The sequence below is a fragment of the Rhinolophus ferrumequinum genome, chromosome 22 (assembly GCF_004115265.2).
Source record: "Rhinolophus ferrumequinum isolate MPI-CBG mRhiFer1 chromosome 22, mRhiFer1_v1.p, whole genome shotgun sequence".
In the NCBI taxonomy this organism is placed as follows: domain Eukaryota; kingdom Metazoa; phylum Chordata; class Mammalia; order Chiroptera; family Rhinolophidae; genus Rhinolophus; species Rhinolophus ferrumequinum.
Window position 1 is genome coordinate 14,195,895 of NC_046305.1, and position 22,792 is coordinate 14,218,686.

At 44.7% G+C, this 22,792-nt stretch overlaps 1 long non-coding RNA gene across 1 annotated transcript; it reads left to right on the forward strand.

The window, feature by feature from the left end:
• The first annotated feature begins 778 nt into the window (after positions 1-778).
• Positions 779-21,710, forward strand: LOC117014910 (uncharacterized). Its single transcript, XR_004421642.1, has 3 exons — positions 779-844; positions 17,447-17,599; positions 19,965-21,710. It is a non-coding gene; the product is annotated as an uncharacterized LOC117014910 (long non-coding RNA).
• Positions 21,711-22,792: the final 1,082 nt, after the last annotated feature.

Sequence of the window (22,792 nt, forward strand, 5' to 3'; positions counted from 1 at the left end):
ATTACCCTTATCTGAGGGCAGACGGTGAGTTGAAAGCCACACAGGAGCAGTAGCTCAGGCACGTAGGTCTGTAGGAACCAAGCTCGAAGGTAGGCCTGGAGGCCACTGATGGCTCCGCAGCTGTACCTCTACCTCACCGGCAGAGCTTGCTCCAAAAAAATTCATTAGCAAAGTGGGAAAGGGAGGAGGCCATGAGCAGGGGAGGAATGAGGCCAAGGAACCAAGAAGGGGATTTCTAATAAAGAATTGAAACTGCCCTGTTCAGGAGCTGGCAGGCTTCCCAGGATCTCTGAGGGTGGGGAAAGAAGGTCTGGGAGAGAACCCAGGAGAAGAGGTAAGGTTCAAGTCAGCTCAGGGACACCCCACCTCCTCCTCTGGCTCCAACCTAGTCTACTCATTGTCAGATCTTTCCAATTCCCTTTTGTGTTGCTCTTATCTTCCTCGCCCAACCTCTAGCGCCCACCCCCGCCCCCAGCTTGATTCTATCACCCTTGAACAATCTGAGCTTGTTTCTCCAGGGACTGTGGCTCCTGCTGTAGAGAGAGGGTGACAGTCACACCCCAGTTCTTGCAGAGGGAACTAGCTTGGGAGGTCAGGGAGGAAGTGGAGCATGGTGCTAGATGGGGGAGGAGGAGAAAAGATTAGAGGAGACTTCACGTGGAAGAGAAATGCAGAAGTGCAGAGAGGTCATCTGAGCACCCAGTCCCAAGCCACCCCCATACCCATCACACATTACTGTGGTCCAACCCTAGAGCTGCCCTCTGTGCTGGGTGCAGAATGATGGGTACCCAAGGGGGAGAAACTATGGGAGCAGAGGGGAAGAAAGAGCCGGAACAGAGGTGTGGTGAGTGATTCCTACAGGGGGGATTGTCCACATCTGCATTCAGCTGGCAGGGCCCTCTGGAAGTGGCAATAGGTTCCTGACATCTGTCCTTTAGATACTAATGCCAAACCGATTGCTTGACAGTAGTTTAACATGCACACCTAAGAAGTATGTGTGCCTGTGTTTTGTTGGACTGAAATGTGAGCCAGGCTCCTCGGGATTCATCAGATAAACCCAGCTAATGAGTTTGCTAAGAGTTTTCACTCTTCCCTAACTTGACGTTTTAATCCACCCTGTGTCTCCAGAAGCTCTTAAAAGGAGAGCTGGAAAAAAGTTCTTAGAGCTTTTCCAATTCCTACAGTTATTTCCCTCTTTCCACCCCACTTCGACCCTCCGAATTCTGCATTTCCTCCCAACATACAAGCAGGGAGATGTGGTTTGCAGGTAGGCGGGTGAATGAAGAGACTTTCCTGCCAGCCCCCTGGCTCACAGGATAAGGGAGAGCCACCTTAGGACTGGCTGAGACTAGGTTCCAGAGACCTTCTGCCCAATTTACTTGATTTATTGCTTGTGTCAAGATGGTTCTGGGAAAATTGCTTATGTCACCTCCTAGACCTAAGGGAAGATCTCTGGCTGCTGAAACTGCCACTTGCCTTCCTGGTGTCCCTGCTAAGGACTAAACGGCTCAGGGGACTTTTGCTGTTGATGTTGTCATTGGAGGTACTGAGTTTTTCCTTTGTCTTTCTCCTAATTTGGAACAGATGGAACAAGGAAATGAGAGAACAGTTCGTTGACAATTCTAGGAGCCCCTTCTCTTTGGTAAATTTCAAAGGGAAAGTGGAAGTAAGCAAACAACCATTCAGTAAACAAGTATTTAATGCCCACTGAGGAAGAGTTGTCATGATCCCCATTAGTCCTGGCCCCTAGAAACAGAACGTGAGCCGTGTATGTCGTCTAAAATGTCTAGTAGCCACATTTATCGGGTTTGTTTTAAAAACATGATACTGGTTTATAATATTTTCTTTAACCTAACATATCCAAAACATGATCATTTCAATATGTAACAGATAGGGTAGGTAGATAGATAGAAATGAGCAGAAGGGAGAGATTTAGTTCCCGTTAGAAAGCCCCTTGCTGCAGCTCCGACTTGGGTCCAGAATCCTTGCAGCTGCCCATCCTTCCATGCTTACACGTACCCATAAAGGATGTGTTTACACATGCCCCTAAATCAAAGGGATGTGTTCACACATGCCCCTAAATCAAAGAGATGTGTTTATATATGCCCCTAAATCAAAGAAAGGCATTGTGAAATGCCAGAAAAGAAAGGAAGACATCTGCTTATCAGAATACATATCCTGTTTGTCAGGACCACCAACACCTTACTAGCCCAACAGGATTCCAGGGTTAGGAATACCCCAACAGGATATGTTTACACCTGTCCCTAAATCAAAGAAACGCATTGTTAAATGCCTGCGAAGGGAGGACTAGGCACCTCAAGGAAGAAAGAGAGATAAGAGAAGGGAGAGGAGGAGGCAATTCTACCCCTGGAAATAAAAGCCTTCATATATTAAGGCAGGGCTGCTTTTCTCTCTTGGGTCAGCCCTCTGTCCATGTCTCCGAATGTACTCGCTTTTCCTAATAAATTTCTGGCTGTCCTATGATACACATACTGTCTCTTGACTGAATTCTTTCTTCAGAAGACGAAGAGCTGAGGGACCAACGTCATTTCCCGGTAACATAACCAGTATAAATGTATGACTATAATACACTCAGACTAAATCTCCAAACTCTGGGTGCGTCTTTTATACTTAAAGCCCATCTCAATTCAGACGAGCTGCATTTCAAGTTCTCAAGAGCCACATGGTAATCTAGTGGCTACCATTCTGGACAGCACAGCTCTGGATCGAAATGTCTCATGCCATCATGCTAGTGGGAGAGTTAGAAAACACTCGTAAAGAAGAGATTAATGAGGAAGATGATTTTTAGATTACGATAAACGCTAGAAGTGAAATAACGGTGATGAGACAGCAACTGGGGGGTAGGGATGGGCGTTTTGCTCCTTTAGATGAGGAAGGCCTCTGAAACCTCTCACAGGAAGCGCGTGTGCGTGGGTTCGCGCTGCATGAAAATAGAGCAGCCAGGTGAAAAAAAAAATGGGATAGAGAATTGGAGGCAAAGAGAACTGTCAGAGCAAAGGCTCAAGGCATCAAAATGCTTGGCTGGGAATATTCTCCTGTGGGACTGGAGAACCATGGCCTTGGAGGGAGGGCAGTGAGAAGACTTTGAAGAAATGAGCAGGAACCACAGCAAATAGGCTTGTAGGCTCTGGAAGAGAGCTTGATGTGTATCTAAGGAACAAGGGAAAACTGATGCAGAGATCTAAGACCAGTTGTAAAAGGTTTCTCTATTGTCTGCGTGAAGAATGAATGAGAAAGCAGGAGCACAACACTAGTTGGAGGAGGTGATTTGGTTGACGAGGTGAGAAGTGGCAGAGGTTTGCCTAAGGTGATGATAGATGTGACTTCAGGACATGCTTTGAAGGTGGAACTGACAGACTTGCTAATAGATTGGTTATGAGGGATAAGAAGGAAAGAAAAATCAAGAATGTCACCTCCTTGCCCCTTGTCCATCCCTAGCCCCAGCTCTGATAACACACATCCCAAGAATTTCTAGTCTCCCCGAGACTTTAGCCACAAAACGAGTCTTCCTGGACATATGATAGGAATTTGTCTGCCAACTTTCAAGCCTGCAGATGGGTCCTTCCTCTCTGTTCACATGTACTTATACACTCCTGAGAGATTCTGTGGGGATAGGTTTCAGGTCATCATATTCTGGCCATAAAAATGCGTTAGCTTTTAGAGTTTCCTTTAGACAAATTCGCCCTCCTCCATTCCCCCATGAGAAAGTGTCAGAAAAGGAAGAGGACCTGAACTGGAGAGAAAGTCAGGCTTTCTTCCCAGGGAGCTACTGGGAAGACTGTTTCTGGAGAGCCAGGCCCAGGATCTATGCCCACTGCTGAGACGGTGTCCTGACACACACTGACATACATTGGGCACTGTGTCCTCCCATCTCAAAAGTCCAGACAGTGTTTTGGTCCCTGGGCTGGGGGAGCAGTGGGGCGGGATCTATCTTGCACTAGGAGAGACTGAAAGCCAAACTGAATAGGGGATTCTTTTTTCATACATAGTTATTGTAACTCAGCCAATTCCAGGATTTCAGCTCAGACCTGTTAGGCCCCAGATTCAAGTCTTCTGGGAAATATCATATGTTGGGGAATACTTATTTCCAAACAGCAAAAATGCTATTAGTTCTATTTTGGTGTAGCTGCCCTGTGGCTCCTCTCATCCTGGACCTGGTGGCAGGAAGAAAGGGGAAGGGTCAGGCATTTGTCATCATCCAATCCACCCTTTTTTTGTATGTTCTGCCTGTTACCCCAGCTTACTGTCACATCCCTCACTCCCTTTACCCCACACATACACGCCCAAAACCTCCCTTAGTTTTCAATCCAAAACACGATTAAAATGTTTATGTGAATTTTTATACACAGTCTAGGCTTTGTGTCAAGTGTGCTAAGGCTCAACATTTGCCTAGAGTAAATAAGGAAGTGCTGTTAGGAAATTCACTCATTAGGATCTTTTATCATTTGTGTCATAAACTAAACCAGCACCTTTTGTTATTCCAGTTGTGTTTTTAGTGTGGTGTACATAGGCTTGCCTTTCTGACTTCTTATATTGAATGCATTGTTGGTTGACGTTCACCCCCACAATAAATTTTGACTCTTTCTCCAAACACTGGAACCAATTCCCACGCCAGTTTAGGCTGGCTCACCTGTTCAGTGCTGTGAGTGATTGGAACGAGGCCACTTTCTCGACACTTCCTTAGCCCCAATGCATAGGGCATACTCTACTCAGAAATGGAGTTCTGGCTTGGAAGCTCAGGAGCTCCTTACAGATTTCAGGGAATGTCACCTCCCCACCAGATCCAAGATATGAACGGATGTGAGGGAGAAAATGCAAGGGAAGAGGGAGGTAGGAAGAAAGGTAATGGTAAAGAGAAGCCATCTGCTGAGTTCAAAGCAGTTCAGGCTCCCTTTGAACAACCAACCGGATTTCAGATACTGACCTGCTAACCTGAAATGTACATCATCATTAACCTTTCATTATTCATCCTCCAAGCAATATCCATGATCTTCCCTGCATCTTTTTTAAAATTTTCATTTACGGGTGTTTGTGTCGTCACTTCAAAGTGTTACAGCCGTGCACTCACGCTTAATTGACAGTCTGGTTTTCTCACTCAGAACTGGCCTTTCAATGGATGGTGTGACACTTTCCCTAGAATTAGTAAGGATTGAAAACTCTAATCAACTGACCCTACTTTCTGATAACATTGTTTGCACATGTATGTCTAATCTAAGGGAGACCATCGGATCTAATCTAGTGCCTGGAGAGCAGAGACCCAATAATCAGGTATCATAACTTCAAATTTCAGCTTTGCCATTAAGTTAAGACTTTCAACAGGTCACCCCTTTTCTCCTGCCCACTCCCCTAAATAGGTAAATTTAGGACACCCATTCGGAAATAGCAACAATTCTAGCTGCCCAATGTCACATTGTTTGTTAAGGATTGGCAATGGAGGGTGGGGGTATAAATTACTTGCATTTTTAAACAACAGATGTGCACATGTGAAAAATCCACTCAACAAGGGGAAAAGAAAAAACCTGATCTGAGATAAAATTCTGCACAACATCCTCATTAGGAGAATATACAAATTTTTAAAATTCAGTGCTTCTTGGTGGTTTGTCTTTCTGGGGACTTTCAGATCTTTTAGTCTTACACAAGCAGCAGCTATAATCAGCCGGGAGATTCTGCAAGGGGAAAAAGACTACTTTGCTGATCTTGGCCAAACCGACTTGCTTTCATTTCTAGAGATCTGGAATTATCCTTCCTGCCTGGGAGGCAGGGAGGAACAAAGGGTTAATCTAATCAGCCTGGCTGTGGAAAAATAACCCTGTTAAAGGCAAGGAGGGGCAGAGGACTTGGGGACTTAACTATATACCTTCACCTTACAACTGAGAAGTTAACCGGAGGCTGTTTCTAGAGAGGTCTGACTTTCTCAGGAGAGGAAATTCGAATATAAAGTCAGAGAGAAATACAAAGTCTAGTTAGATCAGTAGTTTTTAACCTGTTGTTTTTTTTTTTTCTTTCAGTCTGTCGCAAGGTGTTTATTTCACATGTTTGTTTCTCATTTGCCTCTCTCATTACTTTGTAAGTGCTGTGAGGGAATCGTGTGTATTTTATTTCTATGCTAGTCACTGGGCCTAGTAGAGTACGTCACATACAGCAAGCACTGGAAAGATATTCGCTTAATGAATTTATTTCTTAGCCATTTTTTTAGGCCCTGGACCTCCTTTTAAAAATGGGCTGAATGTTATAAAACCTCTCTGCATTAGAAAAAAAAAATCCAAAGGATAGTCCTGCTTCACCTGTGACGCTCAGTATCCCTCAAAAACCCATACACAAAATCTCTATTCTCACTGCATTCTCCAGAGGAGCGGTTCTAAAGAACCCCAAACTGGGACGAGGGTCTTCTGACTCCCAGGCTAAGATGTTTGAAATTAGCCCTTGGAGATGGCTGAGAATTCTGGGTCACCTTTGGACACGTGCCCAGTAAAATGAGACCCTCGGTGAAAGAGAAAAGGAAAAAAAAAAAGAAGAAATCTAAATCAGAGACGCAGAAAACTTGAGTTGGAATCCGGCCTTTGCCCCTCCCTAGTTGCAGTATGAGAACCAGGTACTGGACCTCTCAGGGCCTCAGGTTTTCTCATGTGAATCAAGGGGTCTGGCCTGGGCCCAGGGTTCCGGAATACTAGATCAGGCCAGTGAGGCAGCTGGCAGAACTTGAAATGCAACAGGAGGTTGCCATGTAATTCACGTTCGTAGTCTGTCCATAGCAATGCTCCCTCACTCACAGAAGAGAGCACACTTTATTCTGAAGCAAGAGGGATTCTAAGTAAGACATCAGGAAGAACTCTGAACCACACACTGCTTATGAAACATGAGTTGGGAATCTGGTGATAGTGCAATCTCCTTCTGAGGGTATATCAGGCTGAGGGCTGATACTCAGCTCTCAGAATGATCTATTCACAGTATTGCCTGGAAAAGACTCATCAGGTCCGATTGCCTCCAAAATCCACTCACGCTTTTCATTCTAGGAAAAACCCTAGACTTACCTTTGCCACAAATAAGATCATACGTGCAAACTCCCTGACAATTTATTCCAATTGGTTCCCTTGAGGTGTTTTTCTTCTGGTCAGTTCTTTAATATAAAGAAGCCTGGGAGAAAGCAACATTCGTTGAGCACCTACCTACCTGGCAGTCCTTTCCCTTTGCTATCTTGTTTAATCCTAGAGCAACTCTGCAAGGCACATTTTTTCCGGCCCCGTTTTATAGGTAAGAAAACTGAGACTTAGAGATAACAAAGTAACTTGCTGCCAGATAAGTAGGTAGTGCTGTAGAATTTAAATCCGGGTCCCTCAGGCTTGGAAATTATTTTTCGCAGCACCTAGCTGCCAATGGGGAGGAACTAAGTGGTGGCTGGTCATCTGAGGGGTTTCTGGGTAGTGCCGTAGACAAAGCAGTTTCCTTCTGCTCCTTGAGGGCTAATGTGCATCGTACATCTGGAGAGTTCTCTGCTTACTCTTTCCCCACGTTACTTACTATCTCTGAGTACCTTCTTTAAAACAGTGGACATTTTAGGCCCCAGCACTACTTGGAATTCAAACAAACATCTGAAAAAACAAAGAGATAATGAATTTGGGAAGAGATGCTCAACTTCATTAGCTACCAAGGGAAATGCAAATTGAAAGCACAGTGAGAGAACACTTCACACCCACTGACAAAGGGCAAAAGTTAAAACTTCTGACAATACCCCATGTGTGGTAGGGATAGTGAACAAAGGGAACTCGGGTACACCAATGGAAGAATAATATTTGTACCATCATTTCGGAAAACAATTGGCCTTATCTTGTTATGCTGAACGTGCTATAACCCCTGATTCAGCAATTAATAACTAGAATATGTTACATCTATTCTTCTGTACGTATCAACCGTTTGATAATAAAAATATTTTAAGATAAATAAATTAGACTATACTGTAGTCTACTGTTTATGTAGACACTGAGATACTGTGGGACTGAGAGGAGTCCCAGAAGCCTTAGATAAAGAGGTCCCCAGGAGAGGTGACAGAAGAGGGCAACACTAAATGGCCTACAGAGGGACTAAACTCACCAACTTGGTCTCATTCATGATCGATATGGATGCCAGATAAGATACAAATGGCCAGTAAATCTGAATTTCGGATAAAACAATAGATTTTTAGGATTAAGTTTGTTCCATGCAATATTTGGGACACTTATACTAAAAGTAGTTAAACTAAAAAATGATGTTATCTATCTGGAATTCAAAAATCCTTGGTACTATTTTTATTTGCTAAATCTGACAACCCTAACATGAGTTAGAAGGGAAACGTCTTTTGACCCTTAAATCAAAACCAATCATTCAGCAAATACAAGAGAACCATTTCATAGTAGTAGGATTTTCTTGCCAAGGGGGACTAAAATAATACTGTTAAGAATCTCACGCATGAGATGAGGCAAACTTGAGTCTGTGCCCTACTAGCTCTGCCACTTGCTAACTGTGGTCTACAGTAAGCTACTCACTCTTTCTACGTGTTGGTCTCTTGATCTGTAAAACGAAGTGCCTACCTCGTTAGGGCTGTTGAGAGTATTCAATGAGCTAAGATGCATTGCAGGTACTCAGCCCTGTATCAGACAATATCACATGTTCATATGTGGTTCATATGAACCACTCTTACTCACACCATGGGGTTCCTTTAAAACTAAACACTAGAAGAGATTGATAGCCTCCTGGTTGCCTCATTTCAGGGTATTCATCCTCATTTCAGGGCATTCTGGACAAAATTAGAGGTAGGAGCTCTCTCCCTCCCAAGTCACTCATTGTCTGAGAGCCAGGAAGGCAGCTAAAGGACCATGGGACCGGCCACGTCCTCCCAACCACAGCATTCAATGATTCAATGGTCTTTATGTCCTTAGCCATCTTAGGGGCCTGAGGACCGCGTCTCTTTGGGGCTGTAACTGAGGAGCGTGTCAATTCTATTCCATCCAGTGTGAGTCAGTCCAGTGATTGGGATTCACTTGGAGTCTGTAAGCCACATATTCATATCTCTACTCTGAAAAGTAGGATACATGCTTTGTATCTCATTCATTGCTCAAGTTATTACTTTGGACAACATATGTGAGGAGACGAAGACTTGGCCAAGATTTGAGAAATTCCAACAGCAACACACTCTTCCACCTGCAGAACTCTTTGTCCCTTTCTGAGTCCCTTTCTGTCTTCTTGTTTCCACCCTCCCTGCCCTGTCCATCACTCTATACTCTACGGTGAAGACTATTTTTATTACTGCAGTCACAGGTATAAGGAATAGTTAGGTCCTGTCATTCCATATTAACTTTAAGAATGTGGCTAACAAATAATTGATACTTGACAACATTGCCCATCACAAGAAAGTCCAAGAATAGGATGTCCCTCTGTCACAGGCTAAGGAATAAATTGTCTAGAACAGACATTGTGTGCTCCGTGCCAGTGGCTCCATAGCATCAAATGACGTGAGACTACGAACAGGGAAATACCCCTTGAAGGAGGAATGAGCTGAGTAGTTTTTGTGTCAGCTACAGGCCTTGAATTACATGGTGACCATCCTTTGTAGGAGATAACTTTTCACAGCAGGATTGAGGCCCAGAATTCGAACTTGGCTGTCATCTCATGAAATTACCCAGGGGCTTCAAGTGATGTCAGAGTCCTGCTGGGTTTCCCTGAGCCCGGTGTATTCCACACCTTACTCAGTTTCCCTTTCTCCGTCACAGATGCCTCAAACTTTCTAATGTTGGAAAATTAATTTTGACTGAGTGACCAAGCCTGTTTTCAATACCTTTAGTTTTGGGATCAGCAGCCTTTCTGGTTAGGCTGGTTATGTCATGCCTACCTCTCAGCCCACCCAGTGAGCCCACAAATATGACCAAGCTGACCAGGCCTCAGCACCACCCAGAGGATGCTCCAGCTCAAAGGCACCAAAAGTATCATGTCATGCCATGCTTCAGACGGAGCTCCAGCGGAACTCGTGAAATTATTAATGCATCACAAATACTGCTCCCACGTCCAGCTGGAGTAGCAAAAAGAGAGAGTGCTGTAAAGTGAATAAGAATCCTGCACCAGGGCTTAGCCTTTAAGGTTTCGTCTTGAGTGGGTGAGTCAGGACAATCCCTGAGGTCCTTCCTTGTTTTGACATTTTATGACATGTACCGTGTCACAGAAAAGGATGCTTTCCTCTTACTCCCAGATATAGATTCTGATGGCTCCCTATTGTCACCTCTCTCAAATGAGTAATATTTTGTTAGCCTTTTTCATTGAGAGAAAGGAAAGAAGGGAGGGAGGGGATAGAAGGAGGGAGGGAGGGGTGTGGAGAAAGGAGATAGGAAAAACATTTGGAAACAGAATAAAAGGAAGCCATGCTTTTCGGAGTTGGTTGGTTGCTGAAGGGGGGTGAGGTGCCTCCTCTGGAAAGCAGTGGCTATATAAATGGCCTTCCATCCCAGGGCATGACCATTTGACTTCACTCGGTTATCAGATCCAATTTATGTATTCAAAGTGAAATGTGGGACCAGAGAACTCGCCAAGTGGCATCAGAGGTTTTCAGTGGGTCAGCAGATGAGATACCACATTCTTGCCTTCTCCTGCCCCCAAAAGATTGGGGCCTCTTGGCTTCTGCTTCCTCATCCAAAAACACCATCTCTGGAGTTTCACTAGAAGGACTTGTGAAAATATCATTCATTAGCCCCCAAATGGGTGTTTTGTTAAAAAAATATATATATATGTAAGAAGACACTGAGAAGTGTTTGAAGGCAGAACCATCTTTCCAAGCACAGGTCTATTTTAGTGTCTCTCCTCTTCCACCAACAGTCAGAAGTGGGAAGCGGGTTTTGCTGAGGGGCTCAGGGAGGAGTTTCCTCTTTGTTTCCATCACCACAGTCAGACAAACTGTCCCCAAACTGCAGTGACTACAGCCACGTTAATCATTACTGGAAAATGAAGACCAAATCACTTCGCCATGGGATCTAGGCAACCAGGGGTGCAACATTCAAATCCACTTAGTTCAAAAGGATTTCCACAGGAAAATTCCACTTGATGTTCCCTAGCCCAGCACTTTCCTGGCTGCCTATCACCTACTCCCAGAGCTTCCTCCTCCTCTTCCTCCCACCCTAACTGCCCCATTAAAGAGCAGCCAGACAGCAATTAAGGTCATAACTCCAGGCAGCTTTACATCTGGAAGGGAAGAGAACTGGAACCATCTGGATACTTCCTCTCCTGCCTGTCTGGGAATTGAGTCTGGAGGCTGCCTATTGTGTATGGTGTGAATCAGATTGTTCTCACGTGCCTGCATGAAGTTTCCATGGTGGGGGAGGGAATTCCTCCCTTTGAAGAGAGAAGGTACTCAAAGACAGTGCGTCTCCAAGTGCGGGCCACAGGATGTGTGTTATAAGCAAAAATGCTCTTTGCTCCTAGTTCCGAAGACTGAGCTTAATCTTAAACTGATTCCTTGACTATAAGGCTTCTTAGATGTGCACGGTGAGTCCCCAAAAAAGGGACATGGCTTTCAGCATCCTCGCATTTCATTTGACTATGGCACTCTTGTCATGGCGTGACTTTACAGAACTAACAATGTTCTTCAGAATACACTTTGGGAAAAACTGTCTTTGAATGAAGGTAAGAATTTCTCTTCTTCCTACTTTTTAACCTCTGGGTTCAATCTTTTGGGATTGTTGAAGCCAGAATTGGTGAACACAGGTCACCACTGCCGATTGCTGAACATGATCAGTTTGGGGGCCTATGAACCATTATTTAGCTCTGCTTATGCTGGTGGCCAAAGAAGGAAAGATGTGTTTATCCACCATGGCGTCCTCGTTGGAAAAGCAGCCTTTTATCTCAGAATCCCAGGATCTTTGAGTACAAAGAGACCTGACCATTGTCCTTGAGCCCTTACCTTTTCCATAGCACCTTCGAGATCAGTTGTCTTGACTTCTTTTTCTCCCACTTGACCCCTCCTCCCAAGTTCCTCCTTGTGACTCGCCAACAGATGTGCTTTATGGGGTACAGATGGGGTTTGGTCTTGTGCAGTGTCCCTCAAACTATGGTCCCTGGACCAGCAGCATTAGCAGCACTTGGGCACTTGTGACTAACGTCCCTGCCCACACATTCAGAACCAGGAATTCTGGGAGTGAAGATAGAGCAACGTTAAGTGAAAAGGCTTCCAACTGATTCCCTTCCATGCTGAAATTTGAGAACCCCTCTCTTGAGAAATCCTATTTTACACTTTTCACTAATTCTACAAATATTTACTGAAAGCTGAGGCGAAAGCAGTGTGTTCCACCTTACCCAGGAGGAACTTAGCAGATGTAACTTACACATGAATGGGGGAGCCAGCAATACAAAAGTAAGTAAACAAAATAACTAAAGATTGTTCTAAGTACAATGAAAGAAATAAATAGGGAGTAATGAAAGAAATAAATGTGGGGGGATGAGTTAAAGACGTCAGTAAGGGCTTCTGTGAGTGGGTGACATCTGAGCTGAGAACTGAAGAATGAGAATGAGACATCCTTTTCAGGAGCCAGAAGAAAACTATTCAGACAGTAGGGACAGCAGTGGCAAAGCCTTCAGGAGAGAAAGAGCCTGGGTATCAGAGGACAAGAACGCAGGCTGGGAGGTAGAAATCTATTAGGGGGTTGGCTCGGTTGGCAGAAGTCAGATTGCAGTGAGATTTTGCTTTGACAGCAGTGGGAGCTCAGAAAGAAGCAGCACTTGTAGGGTGGTTTCTGTTTGGGGTGCTTTGCAAGAACGAAGGATGCATTCAGCTTTCGGTTTTGTTCCTAATTCTGACTCTTAAAACAGACAAAATGCCCAAAACATAGCATTTAATTTCAGAATGGTTTCTTCTAGGAAGAAACTATGTCCCTGAGTTCTTGCTATGGTGTACTGATGGTAAACACACCTGTTTTAAGACGCACTTGAGTCAAACTGCAATTCGATCATGAGGAAAGTAAGTCTGGAGGGGGAAAGCCTCGTATGATGTGTTGCAAAGCCACATGAGGGAATTCAAATGACTGTCCTCCCATAACCCTTGATCTCCACCACACACACACCTTTCAGCACATGGCACCCAGCCTGCCTTTGAACTTATGTCTTATAAACTTTCCTTTCAGGTAAAGAATCCTGGGCTCTTCCTCCACTCCTCTGGTTGTCAGTTACAAACCCTTCTCCCTGCCATGTAAGTCAGGTGTCCACCTGTACTGTTCTCTGGGTGTGAGCATATGAGATTAGTTCCTCGGCCTTGGAGAGACCCTTACCCTAAAGGAGACCCAGAAGTCCTAGATGCTGTGTGATCAGAACCAGGCCACTTACACCCCCAGCACTTTTGCAAAATGCCTGTAACATATGGATTCATTCATTCACTTGACCAACCTTTATCAAGTGCCTCTCATGTTCCATGGACTATGACAGTCACTGGGAGACGACACTAATAAGGCATGGCCCTACCACAGAAGAGCTACATTTGAGTTAAGGGGACCTGCAGTGACGTGTGCGGGAGCTGACTTGTACAGACATAAGCTATACAAATGCTGGTCACTGCATTTTCAGGAATTTTAAGAGGCAATTGTTCAATACAGCCATTAATTTCTAAATTACATAAACTTATAATTAAGTAAATTATATTACAAACTAAAGTAATTACTCATTGCTTCCTAATTACTTATCACTTCATTTTACTATTTACTACATTTTATTAATATTATCTAAGCTCTTGGGATTACTTATGTGTCTTGCATCTATACGGTAAAAAAGAAGACAAAAAACTAATACGCTGCTATGTGCATCTCTTTCCAACTCCTCATTCAGTGATATCACATCAAAACCTGGAATTTTCCATGGTAGAAGAGTTTACACCATGGAAAGTGGCAAACACTATGAATGAGTGCTTGGTTTATTGTTTTGTTGACTGTCAGACTCAAGTAATGGGGAAAATGTTCATAATGCAGATAAAAACTCAAAGTGTTTCATGTCTATAGCTACTACATTGTAAACAGCACAGAAAATTGAGGAAGTATTCTTTCAGAACTCAAAAGTTGTTATCCATTTCAGCAAAGTCATGGCCAACAAATGAAGTTCCCACAGGTCTTTATTGTTTCACTTGTTCTTGTTTATTAATGTAAGACTGGCTATGAATTCAAGATTTTGCAGAAAAATCAATGAAAACATTTCATGAGAATCAATCTGGCTATGTAGAGTGCACATAAGGAGATTGTATATTATATTATTATTTATAAATTATGTACTATCATCTTTTATATCAGTAAAATTTACAGATAGATAGATCTCGAGCCTTTTCTTTCCCAGGGAGAGCCAGTTAGTAACCCTTTACCAGCACGCACTGGCTTGGACACATTGCCAAAATCTGCAATATGGTGTGATAAGTGCTATGATAGTTATGTGTGTGAAGGAAAGATATGTCAGTAATTGGAGCAGTAACTTTACCTGGAGCCATTGGGCAAGACGCTGAAGAGGAAGTGACTTAAGTTTTATCTTGAGGAAAGAATGAGAAGCTCTTAAATTAGGGGAAGGGAATTCCTAGGAAAGAATCCATGAAGATTATAAAACAAAGTTTTACCTAAATTTTACCCTGCTCTGATTGTACTGTTACTGATCTTTAAGTAAATAAGGGAAATCATAATGTATGTATTCTTCTATAATTTGTTTTTTTCCTTCAATCAATATATTCTTGAATTTCATCTATGTTGATGTACAATTATAGTTCATTGAATTCCACTGCTGTATAGCTTGTCATTGTATCTGCTTAGTGGTTTCTTTATTCTTCTACCATTGGTGTACGGTTGGGTTGTTTGTTTCATCTTTTCGCCACATAAAACACTGCTGCCGTGAGCTTTCGTATATTATGTCTTTTGTTGTATATGTGCAAGAATTGATTGGCTCTAGTGCTTGAGGATGTCCACTCTTTTTCCAAAGTGGTTGAACCACCAGCATTTGACTAGAGTTTATATTGTATCACATCCTTCTCAACACTTAATATTGTCAGACTTTTTAATTTTTGCCCATCTGGTGGGTGTAAAATGGTTTTCCACCATCGACTTCATTTGCTATTTCTTTGTTTTTAGTAAAGGTGGTTATTTAGTAAATTTTCCTAGTGGCTTAGCTGTTTTGGCCCTAGTGTTTAAGAGTAAGAAAGGAAATAAATGACTACATCCTTTCTCACTACAATAGAAATTGAGTGACTCACTTTATTGTGCCCAGTTGATGTATTTGCCACGTCACTGGATATCAAAACTACCTTGATGTCCTAACCTGTCTTCGGTTTTCATACAATACTGATTCTATGACAGGCAGTTTGAATCAGATATTTGGTAAAACAGGGAATTCCTTCAGACAGGGTCAGTCTACTTCAATGGGCTTTCAGATCTTCTCTCACCCAAGGGAGACAGAGAAGTAGGTGGTGTCATTACTTCATTCAGCATTTTCAGGATGTATCAGACCCTGGGAATAATTAAGAATACAGCCCCTACTTTTCTAGAATTTGCATGCTAGTGGCACAAACTCGTAGTGAACAGTTTACCCCCATTGCCCTCCCCATCTTTCCAAGTCACTCGGCCCTTCAGTCATCCAACCAGCATCACTGATCATGTGCTCTGGACCCCGGCACCACATGAAGGGTTGGGACTACCTCTGAGAAGTGCTACCTCCAGAAGCCTGTCTGGCAGCCTGGCTACAAGGCTCACTAAGGAATCCACAGTCCTTTAAGGGAGAAATTAACTGGATCACCCTTTGCTGATAACCACCTTAAATAGCCATGTTTCCCTAACTGTAGTTGACGTGCAGCCAGAACCACTTTTCAATGCCTGTTAAAAACTCAGATTCCTGCCCCTCTACTGAGTGAGCTAGCTATGGATTCAGCAGGTCCAAGAATCTACTCTGTCGCAAGCTCTTAGAGAATTCTGACACCTGTGGAAGCTTGCCACTGCTCCCCTAAAGTCACACAGCTAGAGAATGCTAGAGCCCAAAGGGCATAACTAACAATCACAAAACTGCAGATCAGGCCCCCGGCTTAGCAGGTGAAAACCCTGATGCTGCATTCCTGGCTCTAAGGAAACATGCCCAGAGGGAATCTGAAGCAGTGAGCCCCACTGTGCCCACAGATCTGAGGTTTGCTCCGTTGGTCAGTCATGAACTTTGCTAATAGGATGCCCTGAGGGAGATGGGCCGCCTGACCCCTCCACATGCCTCTGGATATTTGTCCAGAGACAGGACATGCCTACTGAAACGTTCCAGCCCCTAGATGGCCCCTAGGGGTGGTGAATGACATCAGTTTACAAACACAGCATACTTAGAGTCCCACTGACTGCCCAATGGGATCTAGCTGCAGAGCAAAATAACAAGCAAAATGGACTGTAGCCACCTTGCACCCAAACATGGACAGGCTGGGAAAAGTGGCCTCCAAGAGGCCTAGGGCAAGGAGGAGCGGCTGTAACTTCCTGAGTTCCTGACAGGAGGATCCCTGTCTTTTAACAGGTGCTCCAGAAATGCAAGACGAATGTTGAAAGAAGGATGACAAAAACCGGAAGCATTTGGGGACACAAGGCGGGGAAGAGAAGGGTCGCTCGGTATAGATTGGGTTGTCTGTCCTCAAAAAGATCAGAACTCTTAGCCCATGCATCTTTCCACCACACCCTCCCACCCGAAGCCCCAGTTTGGCCTCCTGTGTCACAAATTGTCCCACCCCTAGACAGTGGTGCCAGCTCTAGGTTCTGATCAAGGAACATGGGGCAAAGGCACAGAGAATGAAGGCGCGTTAACTCACATTGAACTTGATATCTGTGTTGCACTATATACTTTCAAAACATTTTTACTTTTGTTAGCGTATAACTCTGCCAGGAAAGCTCTTCCCTAGTTGACAGGACTGGCTCCTTCTCAGCTTATCAGTGGAGGCTTTTAAATAAATATCACGTCCTCCAAGTTAGTCTCTATTTCATCATTTTGTTTACCTCCCTCAGAGTGCTTGTCACCATCAATAGTTATCTTATTTACCTGTTTCTGTGTTAATTGTCTCCTCACTCTAAAATGCAGTCTCCATTAGGGCAAGGATCAGAGTTGTTTTAGCACCCTCTCTCACCACTGGAAAGAGCCACACAATTTTTACTCATGAATAAGAATTCTAAGGCAGGTGTCACTTAGATGAGTCTCTGGGACACAAAGAGAAAAAGTGACCTGCCTAACCCTTGACGCGTGGTTAGTGGCAAAACCTGGACTAGAATCTGAGGTCTCTGGCTCTTAGTCCATTAGTTAGCAGGATGCCAACATCTGTCCTTGTCCTGGAAAGGAAAACAAAAAAACAAAAAAACTCAATGATATGCCCTCATGGGAGGGAAATGAGGGAGAGCCAGACACAGGACCAAGATCAACCAAAGTCGGTTCTCTCTCTAACCAGTGTTCCCAACCGATGTCCTACTCCATGCTTGGGACCTGGCACAGAGGAGAGACGGAGTTTGAGTCCAGGTTGAGCTGACCCAGCACGCATCCTCCTGCACCATCATCGCTTCCTGCGTGAGCCTTGCTAGAACTCACAGGTGAAGACTCTCAGGTCAGTGGAACTGACTTAGTCGGTTTGGGCTGCTATGACAAAATACCAGACTTTGTGGCTTAAACAACAGAAATTAATTTTCTCCCAGTTCTGGAGGCTAGAATTCTGAGATCAGGGTGCCAGAATGGTGGGATCCTGGGGAGGACCCTTTTCGTGGCTTGCAGATGGCTGCCTTCTTGCTGTCTCCTCACATGGCAGAGAAGAGGAGACTTTGGTCTCTTCCTTTTCTTATAAGGGCACTAGTCCCACCATAGAAGCTCTACCTTCATGAATGACTTCATCTAAACCTTCCAAGGGCCCCACCTCCTAATACCATTACTTGCGGGATTAGGGCTTCACCATATTAATTTCAGAGTTGGGGGCAGACATAAACATTCAGTTCATTACAGGGAGCCAGAAAGTGGCAGCCCCAGGGCAAAGGAGAACCAAATGTGAACTTTCTGTGATCCTCAGCCAAAAGTGAGAAGAGGTAACAGGAAGTGAGCAGGGCGCCGAAGAATCCCACCCATGGGTTAGTTCACAACAGTCCTTGGCTGGTTCCCATGGACTTCCTGGTCTTACAGGACACCATGGGGAACGAAGGGCTGCTCAGCTGGACCCCATTAGCAGGCCTTGTTTTCCATCTCAGTTTGCCGCTGACCTGGTGCTGGCTAGCACGCTGCCCCAGGCTGGGAAAGAGCAGGGCACCACCTCATGCTGAGTCACCCAGCTCAGGCACCAGGGAACTTACATAACAAGACAGATTCCGCATGTTTGTACAGCGGTCTCCAACTCCAGGGACAGGAAAGAAGGAGGCAAGGCTGGGGTGTCTGGCTCTCCCTCATTTCCCTCCCGTGTAGTCCTATGGACCCTGGGTCTATCTGTGCCTAGAAGTTGCTGTGGCCCCAGGAGACTATGGCACACGATGGCACACGATGTGGCAGGATTCCTAGGAGTTAGAGATCCAGATGAAAGAGAACAACAATATGGAACACTAAGCTTTAAATTGGTAGGGCACCACTCCCTGTTCTCCATGGCAGCCTGTTCTCCACAGCCAGGAAATGTTGAGCCAGTCCAAAAAGGACACAGGTGGCAAATGGGGAACTTAATAAAAATGTGAACTCCTGAACTGTCGAAGATATGTGTTCAGGGTATTGTTACAGGCACACGAGAGAGCAAAGCAGTGACATTGGACGATGTTTATCGAGTAGAGAAATAGCCTGTGGGCTCGAAAAATGTGAGTGGGCAGCTGTCTGAACTTCATTGCAACCCTCCTTTCAGTCAGGATCCTTCAGAGATGAAAAGTAGGAGACTGGCTGTGGTAGGAGACATTCCTGAGAACTGATGGAAAGGGAATATTTTCCTTTGTAAGAACATTTTTCCATCGTAGCCCTTCAATCACTTCTATAAAAGCAGCCTCCCTGTGCGCCCCACCCCCTCCACACACACACACAGACACACAGACACACAGACACACACACACACACACACACACACACACACACACCTTAGGAAAGTGTACAAAGGCAAGTTGTCTACAAATGAAGTGAATCATTCTTTCTCACCAAAAACTAAGTATCTGTTGCTTTAGTGAAACTTTTTCTGTGCACACCCCATTTCTTGGTGTCTGGGTGCAAATGGAGTGGCATCAAGTTGTATTATTTCAGCTCGGTGTCGAGTCCGGCTCTGTGTGGAGTGAGAGCGGAGTTAGTTACCTTCGGTGTGAGGAAGACCCAAGTTGAAACCTTGAGTCATTTACATGCCTCTCTGAGCCTCAGTTTCCTCCTCTGTCAGATGCAGTGGCCACAGCACTTAACCTCACAGTGTGTCTGTGAAGGCTTTGAAAGCACATCGAGAGTTTTGATACTCTAAATCCCTGCATAAATATTTGTTAGTGGTTTTTATTAGGATTTTTTAATGGTTAGAAAATTATGAGAGAAAGTAGGAGAAAGTGAAAAGAACATGCTTTACCATGTAGGGATAATAAAAGGGACCGCAAAAGGACAGTGTCGTTATTTTTATGAACAATTTTTTGGTTTTATGCACATACACACACACACACACACACAGAATCTGATTTAAAAACAAAAAACAACGACAAAAAACATTATAGCCAAATTCTCCAGGAAAAGAAAAATACATATTCATCACGTTTTCATACAATTCCAGGTTTAGGGATACTTGGAGGGCCAAAATAAATCTCAAAATAAAAGCCCTATAATGTAAAAGGATTCGTGCTCACAAGTCCCATTGCCTGCCTCTTGGGAATCCACAGAAGGCAAGGACATACCACCCCTGAAAATCTTCAACCACACAAATGTTGTCTCCTTTAGAGGACAAATACCCTAACACCCTTTTCTCCTGTGTGATTTTTTTTTTCTTCCAGAGGCCAAAGATGACTTCTGGGAACTGAATGTTGACTGTTTGCAGAGTGTAAGGCTGGAGCTGGAATGCAAGTATCCACCTGTCCCCTGGCTGGACACACCTCCTTTGCCATTACCTGGAGGGTGTGTCCAGGACGATGGGCCCTGAGGAGCCCAGCTCTGTGCACTGTGTGACTAAGAGAACCAAGGCTGGGTACTAAAGAGGGGGTGGAGGAAAACACAGGCAACTTTCCCATCACCAAATGCTCCTGCTATCCCTTCCCTGTGGGGTGCTGCAGAGATGACACGAGGCAGTGAATTCTTCTCCCTCACCCGTGACTTAACCCTGGGCCCAGATTGGCCCTGGAAAACAGTGACCACACTCCCCAGACCTCAGAACAAAAGACTGTGAGCCTCCATCCTGAAAAATCCTTCAGAAGTGAGACTCAGGGCCCCTTTCTCCATCACTCCACGCTATTTTTTTATGCTCAGTGACTCCACAAGAAAATAACAGCTCAATGGACTAAGGCTAAGAGAAACACAAGGGTCTGGCTAAGGGTTGGATGGGAGCAGATATTGCTGCTGCCTGCATAGCATGCGTCATGCGCTCATTCTTCGGGCAAGGCTGGAGAGGCCTTGGTTTGGCAGAGAACTGAGCTTCCTGCACTGGCAAAATGGTCTCACTGCTTCTGCTGAGTGCCAAGTGTTTCCATGATGATTTACACCTCTAAATCATGGCTTAAAGAGCATTTGTGAAAATGTATGTGTTCTTGTGTCTAAACAGCTCCTACACCATTACCAACATTATTGGTTCCATTTCATCATCCAAACTAGCAGGAAACAGGGGCTTAAGAAAATGGAACATAGGATAGGTAGAAACTGGAAACAAACTGGGCCATCGAATGCCATCCAGAAGGAAGGAGCTGGACGGGGCTCTCCAGAGAGGCCTGGGGCTTTGAGCTGATGCCGTGCAGTTCTTGTGGCTTTGGATGATTTGCTTCTGTCCACTTTCATCCTGGGCTCTGTGAGAATACCTTGTTACCTATTTTAAGATAAATGTCTTCCAAGCGTTTCTAGTTTTAATCCTAGTTTCTCTGTTGTTACGTGGAGATTCAGAGATATCCAAACTCTGCGCTGCCACTGCTGCTGCCGTTGTTCCAGAGTGATCCTTTTGAATCATGTCAAAAATGCTGAAATGACTTCCCATTTCAGTCCAACTCAAGGTTTCCACAATGGCTTACAAGGCCCTGTAGGACCAGTGTCTCCCCCATACCAACACTCCTCTGAGCCCCTCTACCATTCTCCTGTTTGCTCCCTCTGCTCCCGCTACACTGACTTCCTTGCTGCTCCTGGAACATGCCAGATATCTGCCCAGCTCTACGCCTTTGCTCTAGCAGTTTTCTCTACGTTGGTCACTGTTCCCTCAGATACAAGCTAAGTTCACCTCTTCCTACTAGGCTTTGAAATCTCCTTCTCAGTGACATCTAATCTGACCACCCTGTCTAACACGGCACACTCCCCTCCGACACGCCTGATCTCCTTTTCTCTGCTGTGTTTTTTTTCCCCGTAGCATTCAACATCTTCTAACACTAAGCATTTTGCTTATTTATTATGCTTAGGTATTACCTACCTTCCCGTTACTAGGATATAAAATCCATGAAAGCAGGAATGTTAAGTCTGTTTTGTTCTCTTATGTATATCAAGTGCCTGGAACAATGCCTGACAGATGTATCTACTTAATAAAATGCATGAATGAATAAATAAATGAAACAGCCAAGGGTGCGGTTTGCTCGGAGCCAGCCTCTTGGGAGCTCTTTGGGTGCTGGTTCACCACCTGCATCACCCTCCCTCTCTGGCCCCTCTGGATGCCATGAGCTACAAGCCTAGTGTGTACATGAGTACCGAGCACAGCCAGGCAGAGTTTGTCCCTAAGCCTCGTGGATTTTCGGAAGATAAGCAGTGTCAGAAACATTCTTTCTAGGACTGCTGAGTTCAGCCCCAGCCAGAAATAGCGCCCCAGCCGTGCGCCTTCTAGCATTTCAGCACATTTGCTCCTCATCCCACTAGAGAGACAACGCCAGGCCTTGAGACGGGGCTCAAAGGTAGGGAAAAGAGGAGAGTGCGAGACAATCTCCCTGCCCCTGGGCACCAGCCCAGGCCCAGCTGTGTGCTAGGCTGTTCCTAAAGCCTGGAACCTGAGTCAGTGGTGTCCTGGTCCCTTTAGATGGAATTCGTGACTATTGTTTACTTGGTGTTCTCAGCTTAGTCTCTGGGTACAGACGTCACATTGCCTATCTTCTAGCTGTTCCAGCATAACTAATGAAGTCAGGACTGACCAAGCAAGCAAAGGCTCAACAGTCTTACCTTCTAAGCAAACTAGCACATCTCAGGTAACTTGGCCTTCCCTCAACACGAGAAAGCCAAAGGTGGAGGTCATCTTAACAGGGAACCCCGAACCAAACAGTCTCTCCTAAATTCAGACTAGTCTTGAAAATGCTCCCTGAGCTTGGATGCCTGAAGTATCGGTGTCTAATCAGGAGATTGCAGCCTATTGCCAGGGCTAAGAAAACAGGTAAAAGGTCAAAATTGAGGCCTTTTCCAGCCCTCAGCTTAGGACCTCAGCTCTTTCCTTCAGATTTTATTATTCTGGTGGAATGTGCAAACACGGCAACCAAGATTAGTTCCCATACTATCTACACACTGTCACTGGGCAGAATGGTGTCATTGCCCCCACCCCAGCCTTCACTGTCCCATCTCCAGGGCAGTATAAGAAGCGTGTTTTGCAGCCCTTTCTTTCTTTGTTTCCCCCTCCTCATTCTCAGCTGGTGGGTGGATATTCCTTAACCACTAA